Here is a 14,149-nt window from a genome sequence, read left to right as displayed (position 1 = left end):
CTGGGTGGATTTCTGCTTCGGCGCCGCCAGGCTCCCGGCATTGATTGTATTTACTTGTTCTGAAGTGCCCAGGACTTAGGGCTGATTTTCCTTCACCAGATCTAAGACAAATCCATCTGAGGGCGAACAAGGAGAAAACGGAGAAGCAGAGAGGTGGGCCGCCAGGCGAGGCGGGGACGAGAGGAGCACTGGGGCTCCCGGAGCCCCCAGCACCTGGGCAGGAGCCGGGTAGGCTCCCTCCTGGGCACAGCCCTGCGGGCCCGGCGGAGGCGCGGGCTTCGGAAGGCCCCGGGCGGCCTTGGCCGGGAGGGAGCGAGGGTCCTGCTACCCGCGGAGCGCATCTAGGCCCAGGGCCCGCTTCTGCGGCGCCCACCCTCCGGCCCGGGTCGCCTGGGCGCCCGGCTGCGGCGGGGCCGAGTCTGAGGCAGAGGCAGGGATTTGCGAGCCGCCGCCGCCGCCCGCCGCGTGCACCCCCTGCATCGCACAGCCTTGGGCAGGTTGTGACTTCTGGGCCTCGACACCTGGAACCCGTTAAAAGCGCCTCCTCCTCACGCCCGGCCTCGGTCTCTTCCCCCACCCCCAGGCTCTCGGGTCCCAGGCGAGCTTTGAATGTATTAATTAAATAAAGCAGGCAGCCCTTGAATCGCGCCAACGCAGGGCGCTCTCGGGAGCGTGAAAGTCCTGGCCTCCGAATCCGCAAAAGAAAAATGTGTGAAAAGAGAATTAGTGAAATTAGGTTAGACCAATAAAACGTGAGGGCTCCAGCACCCCCCTTCCCGCTCCCCCAGCCTGGGGCTAGAAGGGCTATCTGGTCTGATCTATTGTTTCCCGCCCTGGCAGGGGGTTCATTGTTTGATAAATAATTCCCCCTCCATTTTATTCTTTTTAAAAAAAGGGGGGTATTTGCATAATCACTGCTTTGATGTGGCCAGAAATCGGAGGCTTGGTCTCCCCAAGTCTGCTATTGGTAGCGAAGCAACAAAGCTCGATCCAGATCTTTCACTTCGCTGGCAGCGTGTGGGGCAGATTGTCAGAAACGGCTGCGTTAAGCTGCTGCCTCCTTTTAAAAAAGGATCCACTTTAATGATTAAACCTAAGGAATGTCCCCAAAGGGGGAAGGCGGTGAAGGACGAGAGTTCTCAGCCCCCTCCACCTCCCTCTGTCCTTCAGGGTTCATTGTTCTCGGCAGTCTCTTTTCCAAAGCCCTTGCGGGCGTGCGCCTCGCTTGGGGCCTCCCCACGTGGCTCGCAGTGGGCACCCGCCGGGGTCCGCCAGGGCCGAGGTCGGCAGGAGCGGTCCTCCTCGCCCCCCACCTGTTTTTCCTTTCCCAGTTTGGTTTACCCAGCCTGGGTGGGGTTCGTCTTATGGAGGACGCCGAAGTGAGCTGCTCTTTGGTCCCCGAGTGGAAACGAGGCGGGTGGGGAGGGCCCCTGGGAACGCAAGATGGGGGCAGTTTCAGATGGTCCCCGACAGGAGAGAGGAGCAAAGAAATTCAGTCATCCGGAAAGCGGATCTAGAAAGCCAGTGTGGCCGGAGCTATTATATCCCTGCAAGGTGGTGGGAGTCGGAAGATGGAGAGTGGGAAAGAGTCCTCATGGTGTGTGCGCTCCAATAAATGACTTTTTTTTTTTTCTTTCCTCTTGGTGCCGGGGTCGCAGGAGGAGGGAAGGCGGTGTGAGTTCTCTGCTTTCATCTCTGCTTTCTCTCTCACCCAGCTTCTCCAAACCCTCAAGCGCGAAGGGGGAAAAGTCAACTTGGATTATTGACTAGGAACGCTACGTGAAAGGCTGGGGCTTCCTGAGCAACCCGCCAGCCGCCAGCTCTGCGCTCCAGCCTGGGTAGGTCTCACCTGTGGGAGAAACGCTCAGCCTCCTCGGGCCCTAAGCCCAGGATTCCGGGAAGGCGGGGGCGGGGAGACGCAGGCGGGAACGAAGGGGGATCCGCGAAGCACCTGCGCGACCGGGGTCCCATTCCTCTCCCGAGCCCCCGCACCTCACCAAGCTGGACCCCGGGCCATTCTTCAAGTGTCTCACCAGCTTTTGGACTCAGAGCTTCAACAGTTGTTTAGCTCATTGTAAATTCTCTTTTTACTTATCTTTCCTTTTTACTTTTCAAGGCTGTAATTGTATAAGCAATCGTTTTTCTTCATAACAAGTTTCTCAAAAAAGTCATACTTCTTACGAAATAGAAGGACTTGGGATTCAAGATTTTTTCCCAATGCAAGCATACTTTTAATTTTGTTTGGACTTTGGCAATAGCCCCGTAGAGTCATGTTACCTGGCAGACACTGTAGGGTATACTGAATTCCAGAGATGTAAGAAATCAAAAGGCAAAAAGTTAGAGTTATTTCAAAGGACACAGCTCCAAGAGAGGCTGTTTGGACTGTAGCTGGTCTTTCAAAGATTCAAAAACAAGTGTATATCTTCTCTGATCTTGTTGAATTGTAGAACAGACTGTGCCACCAGTATTTTTCTTCATTCATCCTTACCTTCTAATGATTCCATTACCACCTTCTCCTTGATTCTCTTCACTCCGGGACCTGGAGGCATACCTGGAGACATTAAACAACGAAGCAAAGAACCAGAATCTTTCACCTATCTTATTTGATCTAGAAACAATTAAGTAAAAGTACTGAAGTCCATGTTATATGGAAACAGGAACCTTCAAAATAAGCAGAGAAAGCTGGGGGCTGGTTTCCAGGGTAGCAGCTTGCAATAAAGCCTAATTCCTTGTGACAAAGAGGTCATCTTCCTTTTCACATGTGTTTATGATCCCTTTGTGCATTGTATTTTGGCATAAAAGCTTCTATGCTCTGTCAGGCCTCCACAGGCAGCTCTATGACTCTCAAGGGGGTTTATTGCCTCTTTGGTATAAGAATAGCAGAAAGAAGCCAAACTAGTGCCAGTGTGACAAAAGACAACCCCACGGGCTTGCCATTGCTTTCTTTCTGTAACATAAATTTTGCTATGCATTGAAATAATTTAAAAATGAGGGATTCTGGGATAACTTTGATTTTGTGCTTTTTCTTCATACCTTTCACATATATTGAAACACTACATGCAAACATGTACAAGAAGATTGATTCATTGTGAGGATATGATCAATTTTTTTTTTTTGCCTTACTTTCCAGATAATTTTGGAAAAGAAATCAAATGAGGTAAAACCTTTGAAACTGTATGGAGAAAAGTCTAACCATAAACTTTAGATAACTATTAATGCATTAATACTTTCTTTAATTTCACAGTGCCTAGAACATGATCAAAAATGTTTTTTCTGAATCAAACCTATCTGAACTAATATCTTCCTTAACTCAAAATTGCCATGGCAGCAGCTTGAAATAGACAAAGAAGAAAACATAATTTTGCTGGTGGAGCACTAAAGCAACTCAAAAGTTTTGAGTTCAAATCCAGTGTTTCTCTTGAATTAGAAGGAAATGATTTCACCATATCTGCACGACATGGGCACTGCACAGGCAAGCCTTGCCAATAGAGCTCTTGATGGCTTTGCAAAAGAAGTTCTTATCATTTTCAGTAGACCTAGGAGAGTCTATATGACATCTTTAGTCTGGGAAGAATCAGAAAGAGTGTAGTGAAAACTGAGTTTTATTTTTCTGTGAGCAAATAATTTAAAAGGGGTTTCAGTTCCACTTGAGTAAAACTGTTCTGGAATCTTAAGACCATTCTGCTCTCCTACATTGGGGAGACTTGTCTAGACTTCCTAGAGTTTTTTTCAGAGCAAAATGGTTCTGAGCTACATAAGATGAAACTGAACTGATGAAGGCACTGGCCAGAGTACTTCCCTCACCTTCACATTACTCTGAATCTCTCAGATACTCATGTCTTCGATAACAACATGTATAAGATGGTAATGGTGGTAACACATTACAAAGCAGGCTGGAGCAAATCCCTTTGGGGGCAACTACTGGTCATAGCTCTCCAGATAATTGCTAGTTCTATCTCTTTCCACCAAAAAGACACCAAAGTTCAATGGTTCCCTTTTCCTACCCCAGCAAAACAAGTGATGTTACAAGATCTTTCGTAAGGGACTAAAAGGAGAGTATTCATAAATGTTAGGCTTCTCAACTTTTTCGTATTCATGACACACTTTAGAATTTTGATAGCATATTTGAAGGGATTGGGAGTCTCCAAATAACATTAAACAAGGTAGCTATGATTACACCACACAGTATCTTCACTGTCTCACAGAATCTGTAACAGTCACAACCGTCAGCCACTGCCCTTCATCATTGTATCACTGTTTGAGTATTACTATTTCTTGTCCTGATAGCGCCTCCCATATACACTAGGCAATATTCCTGCATGTTTCAGGAAACAGAATTTCATTGGTACTATCTTTATTCTACTCTGGAACTCTTATTCAAAGCCTGTGACTTCATTTCATTCCACCTGGACAAAATCCTGCTGCTGGATACTGTGGAGGACATTTCTAGTCTCCATGAATATTGGTTGTTCTAACCCTATTGGGCATGCTCAGGCCCCTTACAATAGGGTGGGGTTCCATCTCTGGTCTCTATCTTCCTCTTCTCGTGAGAGGGTGAGGCCAACATATCAAAGCGGTTTGGGCTTCTGAGTGATCATATAAAGAGTAGTGGTTCTTGTGAGTCACCTCAACTCACAGTGGATGTTACATGAGGGAGAAGAAAACTTGTGAGTTGAAAGCCAGGAAGATTTGAAGGTTGTTACTGCATCATAAAAACCCACTTTGATCAATATGGAAGTATAGGGCTTCCCTGGTGGCGCAGTGGTTGAGAATCTGCCTGCCAATGCAGGGGACACGGGTTCGAGCCCTGGTCTGGGAAGATCCCACATGCCGCGGAGCAACTATGCCCGTGAGCCACAACTACTGAGCCTGCGCGTCTGGAGCCTGTGCTCTGCAACAAGAGAGGCCGCGACAGTGAAAAGGCCCGCGCACCGCGATGAAGAGTGGCCCCCGCTCGCCGCAACTAGAGAAAGCCCTCGCACAGAAACGAAGACCCAACACAGCCGAAAATAAATAAATAAATTAATTAATTAAAAAAAAAACAATAGAAATTTATAAAAAAAATATGGAAGTATATTTATTTGAAGACTATATAACTTATTTGTAGCAAAAAAAAAAAAAGTCTGTAAAACTTGGTGGCTCACCTCTGAATAGTTTGAAGATTCTGTTATAAAGGAAAATTTTATTTTTATTTTTGGCCATACAAGAAAGCTTCATGCCTCAAAGTCTACAGCCATTCTTAGAGTGATTTTTAAAAATCATCTTAACCATTTTAAACTGTACAGTTTAGTAGTTTTAAGTATATTTGCAGTGTTGTGCAACCAATCTCCAGAATGTTTTCATCTTGCAAAACTGTAACTCTACACCCATCAAACAACAGCTCCCATTTCTCCTCCCTTCCAACCTCTGGAAACCAATATTCTTCTTTCTGTTCCTATGAATTTGACTACTTTACATACCTTATGTAATAAAAGCTATTTTTATTTTTAAAGCATATAGTGTCACTGTCCTCATTTTCTCTATTGTAATAAACTTTATTTCTCCATACTGCTAATGTAGAAGCATGTATGAAGTTCTGTCATTCACGACACATAACCTTTCTGCTATCTTGTGGGAAATAATAATATGCAGCTGTACTCTCCTTTGTGTAGTGTTACTGATTGACTGAAGGCAGTTTTGCAGGAGGGCACCCATTATCTGAAGACATCTATTCTTGAGAGAGCCCTGCACATAATTATGTGTTTGCCCCCATCCTATCCAGAAAGCGACTGAGGTGCTTGCATAGGTTCTGGAGGCTAGTTTGAAGAGTAGATTGATTCCTGGGGCGCTATGGATAAAACTCATTGTGATAATGTTATTTGATCCTGTTGTACCCAAGCCTGTAAGGGGACAGTAAAGATAAATTACACATTTGGCCGAAGTACTATAATCAGCTTATTAACTTAGAATATGTGATGAGGCTTTTCATTTTGGGGAAGCCAGAGCACTGGATTGAGTCAAGAGGCTGAATTTGTGGTGAGGGTCCTTTTTGTTACTGATTGGCTGTGTGACCATGAGTAAGTCTCTCAGCCTGATAAGGCTGATAAGACTAGATATTTCCGAAGTCTTTTCTAGTTCTGATTTTCAAAGTTTTTATAAAATACTATAGGTTTGTTTTTAGAAACACTTTTGGACAAACCCTAACTGTTTTATGTTGATACGTGTATTTTCAGGAGACATATCTTCAGAAGAAGAGCTGTGTTGATTTTCAAAAATAGATGAAGACACAAAATTTTAAGTTGCCTTTTATAACTGTGTCTTTAAAAATGGAAACTGGAGGATGGAGAAAGGCAACTGAAACGTCCCTCAAGCTAGGCTAATATTTAACACCGACATCTAAGACTTGGCTTGCACTTTGAATCCAATCTTGTTTTTTATTCAGCGCTTGCATTGAATAGAAAAAGTCAATCATTTTAGGTACGGAAGAAGAGCAAAGCTTTAAAAAAGATTCTCTCTTTCAAGCTTCCTCTGAGCAGAGGATGACTATTTTTTTTATTCAGAGACATATTTCTTCATCTGCCTCCTTTCTCCCTCATCTTTAAAGGTATATCTTGATTTGGGCATCATGGATCTACAAACACATCACACAAGTAATTTAAAATTGTTCTTCTTGGGGGGAAAACAGATTAAGTCTCAGCTCCCCATGAATAGCTCTGCTCTCTCCTTTTTAATAAAGAAGAGTTAGACTGGACCAATGCCGATGGCATATTTACCTTCATGAGCTAAAAAAAAAAAAAAAAGAAAAGAAAAAGAAAAAAAGTTAATTACTGCTCGGAGCAAGTTAGTCTGGCTGTCCTGAGCTGTCTTTTATTAGTTGTCCCCTTCATTAATTTCCCTCACTGGATTTGCTGCTAATAGCTGCCTGGTCCCAGTCAGCTCAAAGCCGCATCTGTGCCATTGAGCAGAAAAGTAGGAGCCTGGCCAAAGGGGGATGGAGATGGCGTGAGGGAGACGCTATTTACAAATCAACTCTTATTAACTTGATGGTCTGGTTTGCTGAAGAGGGGAGAGGGTGGGCCTCAGAGCAGAGAGCTGTAGAGCAGAGGAGAGGTAGTGAAAGCTGAAGGAACCAGCCCCAAGCATGGCAGTTTGGATTTTTACTTCATTCCTTATGAACTAGTGTTCTCCTAGCTTCACCTTAGATTAATGTCAATACTTGTTTTCCAAAGGCTGGATGAAGTATACTACTCTGTCACTGAACTTCATGAAAAGCAATAAAAGTATGGATCTTTTAGTAAGGAGGTTTGCTCTTCCCCTTATGATGCAGAGACTTTGAGAGATCCAAGTCAACAAATGGCCTTTTTCCTTTATAAGTTTATACCTTATTTTTAGATATTAATTCAATTGGAGACAGTGTATTGAATACATGATACATGTATGATTTGTTTATTCTTGTCCACTTGTGTACATTGCTTTGGAAAGGTCAAACCATCTTTATTTTCCTCACACTTATCACCAACAGGTATAAGATCTTACTAAGTTATCTTGTTACCGTAAGCTCCAGGAGGAAGTGTGTGTGCATGTGCACGCACGCCCATTCTCGTTCTCCAGCGTCTGTAACAGGGCCTCCCATACAGTAGGAGCTCAGCAAGTATTTGTGGAGTTAACGCTGACGAATGAGGAATTTTTTTAATAGACAAATAACAATCAGTCCTAAATTCCTATTTCTATGCATACTCAATTAGGAAACATCTCAAAGCTCTCCCCCGTTTTTATTTATTTATTTATTTAATTTATTTGGCTGCGTCGGGTCTTAGCTGCAGCACGTGGGCTCTTCCTTGTAGCGCGCTGGCTTCTCTCTAGTATTGGTGCTCCCGCTCCAGAGTGCTCGGGCTGGGTAGTTGTGGAGCGTGGGCTTAGCTGCCCCATGGCATGTGGGATCTTAGTTCCCCTACCAGGGATCGAACTCACATACCCCGCATTGGAAGGCGGATTCTCAACCACTGGGCCACCAGGGAAGTCCCAAAACTTTTTTTAAATAAATTTTTTTCTTTTTGATGTGGACCATCTTTTAAAGTCTTTTTTGAATTTGTTACAGTATTACTTCTTTTTCTGTTTTGGTTTTTTGGCTGCGAGGCACGTGGGATCTTAGCTTCCCGACCAGGGATTGAACCCTCACCCTCTGCATTGGAAGGCGAAGTCTTAACCACTGGACCACCAGGGAAGTCCCTGAATTTGTTACAATATTGCTTCTGTTTTATGTTTTGGTTTTTTGGCTGTGAGGCATGTGGGATCTTAGCTGCCCCACCAGGGATGGAACCTGCACCCCCTGCGTTGGAAGGCGAAGTCTTAACCACTGGACCGCCAGGGAAGTCCCTCTCCCCCCGTTTCTTTGATAAGAAGAAAGTAGGGTGTTAAAACGTTAACCCTTCCCCCAACCCCTGTCATAGATGGATGTGGTCATAAATGGGTCTGCCTGAGCAATTCTTTTTTTTTTATGCAATAGTTCATCATTTCCGGCTGTACCCAGAATCTTCCAAAGCTAAGAAGAGCAGACAGAAGGCTGAGAGGTGAGGTAGTGGACAAGGTGGGAGTTAGCAGTTCAGGGTATATGCTACATAAACACAATTGTTTGAACAGGTTAAGAGGTGACAGTAGCACCTTTTTTTTTTTTTGTCATTACACATTTTATTTCGTAATGATCCTCTGATTCATATTCATTTTTATGTGATGATATACTGCTCAGTAACAAAGTTTAATACATGAACTTATGTGTGACTTTGAACTGTTGATAACAATGACATTTATTAAAATTTAGGCAATTTTATTAAGCCAAGGTACAGAGTGGATATCTTTCCCCTTAACGTCTTAGATTGTAAAAGTCTTAAATTTTCCATACTATTTTAACAATTTTAAACATTAAGAAGAAGAAACCCTTTTACCTGCATGAAAGAATAATGGACAAAATGTATGTTGTATATATGTGGATACATACAAATATTTATCTAAAACATTTATGTATGGATATTTGTGTTTATGTGTGTCTCTATGTATGAAACATGCTTCTTGTATATGTATCTTTAAGTGTGTATATATATATATATGAAACATACTACAGAAACTTGCACAAATAATAGGCATGTAGCTTGATAAATTTTCACAAAGTGAATATAGCTTGCAAAAATCACCCAGATCAAGAAACAGAACCCTACCAGCAATGCACAAGCCCCCTTAAAACTCAACGTCCAAGGGTAACTGCAATCCTAGCTTCTAACATATTGATAGATTCATTTTAGTTTTTCTCAGTAGTTTTCTTTTTTCTTTCCAGTCCGTGAAGCTTCAGAGTTTATATATAACCATGTTGGGGTAGGGGACTGAATGCTCAAGACCCCTCCACTCTCCAGCTGTGTCTCTCCAGTCCTTTATGATCACAGTAGCTCTGCTGGTTTCTTGATTCCCAGCAGTTCTTCTTGGATGTGTAGTTTCCAGCCCTGCACCCAGAATCAGCAAATGCCTTCTGAGAAATGCTGCTGCAGAAAGCTGTGTGACCTACCTACCCTTCTCCCCTCCGTGCATCATTGCCCCTTTTTTTTTCTTCTTCTTTTTTTTAACACCTTTATTAGAGTATAATTGCCTTACAATGGTGTGTCAGTTTCTGCTTTATAACAAAGTGAATCAGTTATACATATACATATGTCTCCATATCTCTTCCCTCTTGCATCTCCCTCCCTCCCACCCTCCCTATCCCACCCCTCTAGGTGGTCACAAAGCACCAACCTGATCTCCCTGTGCTATGCGGCTGCTTCCCACTAGCTATTTTACGTTTCGTAGTGTATATATGTCCATGCCACTCTCTCACATTGTCCCAGCTTACCCTTCCCCCTCCCCGTATCCTCAAGTCCATTCTCTGGTAGGTCTGCATCTTTATTCCCATCTTGCCCCTAGGTTCTTCTGACCATTTTCTTTCTTTTTTTTTTAGATTCCATATATATGTGTTAGCATACGGTATTTGTTTTTCTCTTTCTGACTTCTTCACTCTGTATGACAGACTCTAGGTCCATCCACCTCACTACAAATAACTCAGGTTCGTTCCTTTTTATGGCTGAGTAAGTAGCGCCTTTCTGTGTGCCTTGTAATATACTTGAGGTTCCATTCACGTTGCTCTATCACAGTAAAATAGAAAAGTTAAATTTGAATCCTCTGAGTATCACATGCCTGGGCCTGGGGATCAGTCAGCTTGGGTTCAAATCTCATTTCTAATATTTATTAGCTGTGTGGTCACCTTAATTTTGGCTTTAGTTCCCTATTTCTAAATAGAGTTAAATGAGCTAGTACATGTAATGTGGTTGGCACATAGTAAGTCCCAACAAATGGTTGCTATTCGGTTATTCTTCGGAAATACATGTGTACCAAATGTGAAAACAAGGGTAGTCACCAGTTAGAGCCTTTAAATTGCTTAATAAATAATGGACTGTAACGTACCTTCTCTGATAAATCTCCACTTTGATTACTTTTGCAAAAATTTGCACGTCCTCCAAGTGTCAGGTAGCCTAAACAATGTTTGCCCAAGTTGTTCTATCAGGAACTTGGAGTCAGCTGTGTCTAGTTCGAGCCGGTTTGAGACCACCGACCCTCCAACTGGGCATGTGCGAGTGTCCACTGGTGACCCTGTGACGTCAGAGGGCCAAAAACTCCACCCTTACAGCATGCTAACCGCCATTTTCCTCCACGAAGAGCCTTGTTACTGAGTTGCACCTGTGGCATCTGCAGGGCAGGGCAATTACCTTACCTTTTCCTTATCTTCAGTCACCCTTCCCCACGCTCCCTGTGCCTCAGCTTTATCCCATAAATATTCCGAGCCCCTAGCCTTGGGGGAGGCTGACTTGAGACTTGTTCTTCTTTGTCCTCACTTGGCTGCCTCCTGAATAAACCTTTTGTCTGATGCAAACCTCCACGTCTCAGCATTTGGCTTGCTGGACTTTGGGGCAAAGTTCAGTAACAAATGAACATGGTATTTTAAGTATAAAAAGTATACAGACTTACGATTTTTAGTTATTTCAAAAATAACATAGAGAACAAACTAGTGGTTACCAGTGGGGAGAAGGGAGGGGAAGGGGGAGGAGGGGCAATATAGGGGCAGAGGAGTAAGAGGTACAAACTATTAGGTATAAATTAAGTTACAAGGATATATTGTACAACACGGGGAATATAGCCAATATTTTATAATAACTATAAATGGAGTGTAACCTTTAAAAATTGTGAATCACTATGTTGTACATCTGTAACATATAATACTGTACAGCAACTTACTTCAATAAAAAATAAAGTAATAATTGAGAAAGGTAAAAAACAACATGAGTTCTATTGAAGTATCAAAGAAAAATCCACATTAGTAAAAATCTAGAATAATCATAACTACCATTGACTTTAGAATGACATTATTTATAGTTAATAACTATAATTAATGTATTTCTTTGGAGAATGAAATAAGATGCTTCATCATTTGATAATACATCGTAGAACAAGAAAGGAGACTATGTGGTGTGGTTTTGGAGGGGTTGTTTCAAAAATTAAAAAGCAGATACCCCTTTAACTGGAAATTCCATTTTTAGGAAGTTATTCTACAGAAACTCTCTAATTGCCTCTGTTTTTACATATACACGCACACACACTCAGATGTTTGTTACAGTGTTACTTGTAAAAAAAAAAGTTTGGAATCAATTTAAATGTTCATCAGTAGGGTGTAAGTTACACAGGGCGTGGCACATTCACATGGTGGAATACAATGCAAAAAAAGTTTGGAATCAATTTAAATGTTCATCAATAGGGCGTAAGTTACACAAGGCGTGGCACATTCACATGGTAGAATACAATGCACCGTGATAAGAGTGGAGTATTGCTAAGTGAACTGACTTGCTGTGGTGGCCACAAGCTCATTTTCCACTACTGATAATGGCTAATGTGGTCTCCAGGAAACATTGATGGTCCCATTGTCTCCAAACTTGGCTGATCATTAGAATCACTTGTGTTACATTTTATAAATTCCCAGCTCCTTTTCCAGACTTATTATGGGATGAGACTTGTTGAAGCTAGAGCCCAGAATCTATATTTTTTTAAAAACTAGAATGATTCTGACACAGCCAGCTTGGCACTAGTTCTGGGATGGGCATTCAGGAACTGTGCAGTGAAACAGGACAGACAAATATAAAGAATTATTTCCAGATGGCCTTGGTTAAAATACACATATATAATTTGGGAGGGCTTTGCGAGGGAGGCTGTATTAAGGTAATGCTTCCTATTTACATTATTCCTGGTAAAGCCTATCTTGGACAAAATTGGGAAGAGGTAAGTTGTCCACAATATTTTAGTAAATGAAAATATCAATTTGTAGAACATTATGTATGGAATAAATCAATTTTAATAAAAATATCAACATTTTTATTTGTATCCACATGTTCATATGAGCATAGGAGAACATGAAAGAATGAAAGAGTACATGCCAAATAATAATAGTAGCCACTGGGGAATGGGATTGGATTGGTGGGGTAAGGAAGGCCCTTTTCCTTTGTGCTGTATACAATACCATAGAGTATGAAATTTTATGTTTGTATTACCAGGTAATTAAAGATAACCAGTATACACATTATGATTGAGACAAGCCTTCTAAGGTTCCATCAAGGTATATGTTTGGTACTGGCCAGATTGCAGTATGGCTCCTTTCTTTAAACCAGGCCTTATTTTGCTTTTATGATAAACAAAGAGGCAACAATTTTCAGGACACCAAGAAACCTGGAGACCAGTCACGGAGTAATCTCCCTGCCCCTTTATTCCTTGCTTCTCAATGTCAGATTAATTCAATCAGTTTCAGCTCCATCCTTGGGAAATTTCTTCCTTTTCCATCTAAGTGAATCTGGACTTTCCAGTAGGATTTGCCCTCAAGTTGGCATTTGCTTCAAAGTCACCTTAAAGCCCCTCATGGGGCAAATTGGATTGGCAGTGAGAACCTCCAATCCCAGCCTCATTACCTCATTTTGAGTTAGCCTGAAAGGGAAGTTAGCTCTGTCCTCTTTGGCTACAACATTAAATAAACAACAAGCTGGTATAAGCTGTTTTGTGTGTGTTCTTGTGGTTTTTGTTGCTGTTGTTGTTTTCTAGAGTCCACATATAAGTGAGACCATATGCTATTCTTCTTTCTCTGTCTGATGTATTTCACTTAGCATAATACCCTCAAGGTTCATCCATATTGTTGCAAATGGCAAGATTTCATTCTATTTTATGGCTGAATGATATTCTATTGTGTACATAGGTAACATATTTTCCTTATCCATTCATCCATCTATGGGCACTTAGATTGCTTCCCTATGTCGGCTATTGTAAATAATGCTGCAGTGAACATGGAGGTACATACACCTTTTTAAGTTAGTGTTTTCGTTTTCTTTGGATAAATACCCAGAAGTGGAATTGCTGGATCATATGATAGTTCTATTTTTAATTTTAAAAGGAACCTCCATACGGTTTTCCATAGCAGCTGCACAACCTTTCTGAACTTTTTTGATTCTACACTTGTAATACCACAAGATATTTAGACAAGTCCAGTTTTCCTCTGGTTTACCCAGTGTGGTAATAAATAGCACTGTAGCTAAAATTTGCACTCACATTTATTTTCTGACAATGAAAGAGTGCATAGGAATAAGAAATCATGTATCTTTTTATTCACAGGGAAGTATGCTTCCAATATATCATTAAAAAGAGCAGATTACTGGGGCTTCCCTGGTGGCGCAGTGGTTGAGAATCTGCCTGCCAATGCAGGGGACACGGGTTCGAGCCCTGGTCTGGGAGGATCCCACATGCCGCGGAGCAACTAGGCCCGTGAGCCACAATTACTGAGCCTGCGCGTCTGGAGCCTGTGCTCCGCAACAAGAGAGGCCGCGATAATGAGAGGCCCGCGCACCGCGATGAAGAGTGGTCCCCGCTCGCCGCAACTAGAGAAAGCCCTCGCACAAAACGAAGATCCAACATAGCAATCAATCAATCAATAAAAAAAAAAAAAAAAAACTTAAAAAAAAAAAAAAGAGCAGATTACAATAATGTGCAGAGAACTATCACGTAATAGGTATAATAAAGGCTAATATTCATCATGTGCTTCCCACATACGAGGGCCATTGCTATG

The sequence above is a fragment of the Balaenoptera borealis genome (assembly GCF_965194805.1).
Source record: "Balaenoptera borealis genome assembly, chromosome: 4".
Taxonomy (NCBI): Eukaryota; Metazoa; Chordata; class Mammalia; order Artiodactyla; family Balaenopteridae; genus Balaenoptera; species Balaenoptera borealis.
Note: the sequence above shows the minus strand (reverse complement) of the source record.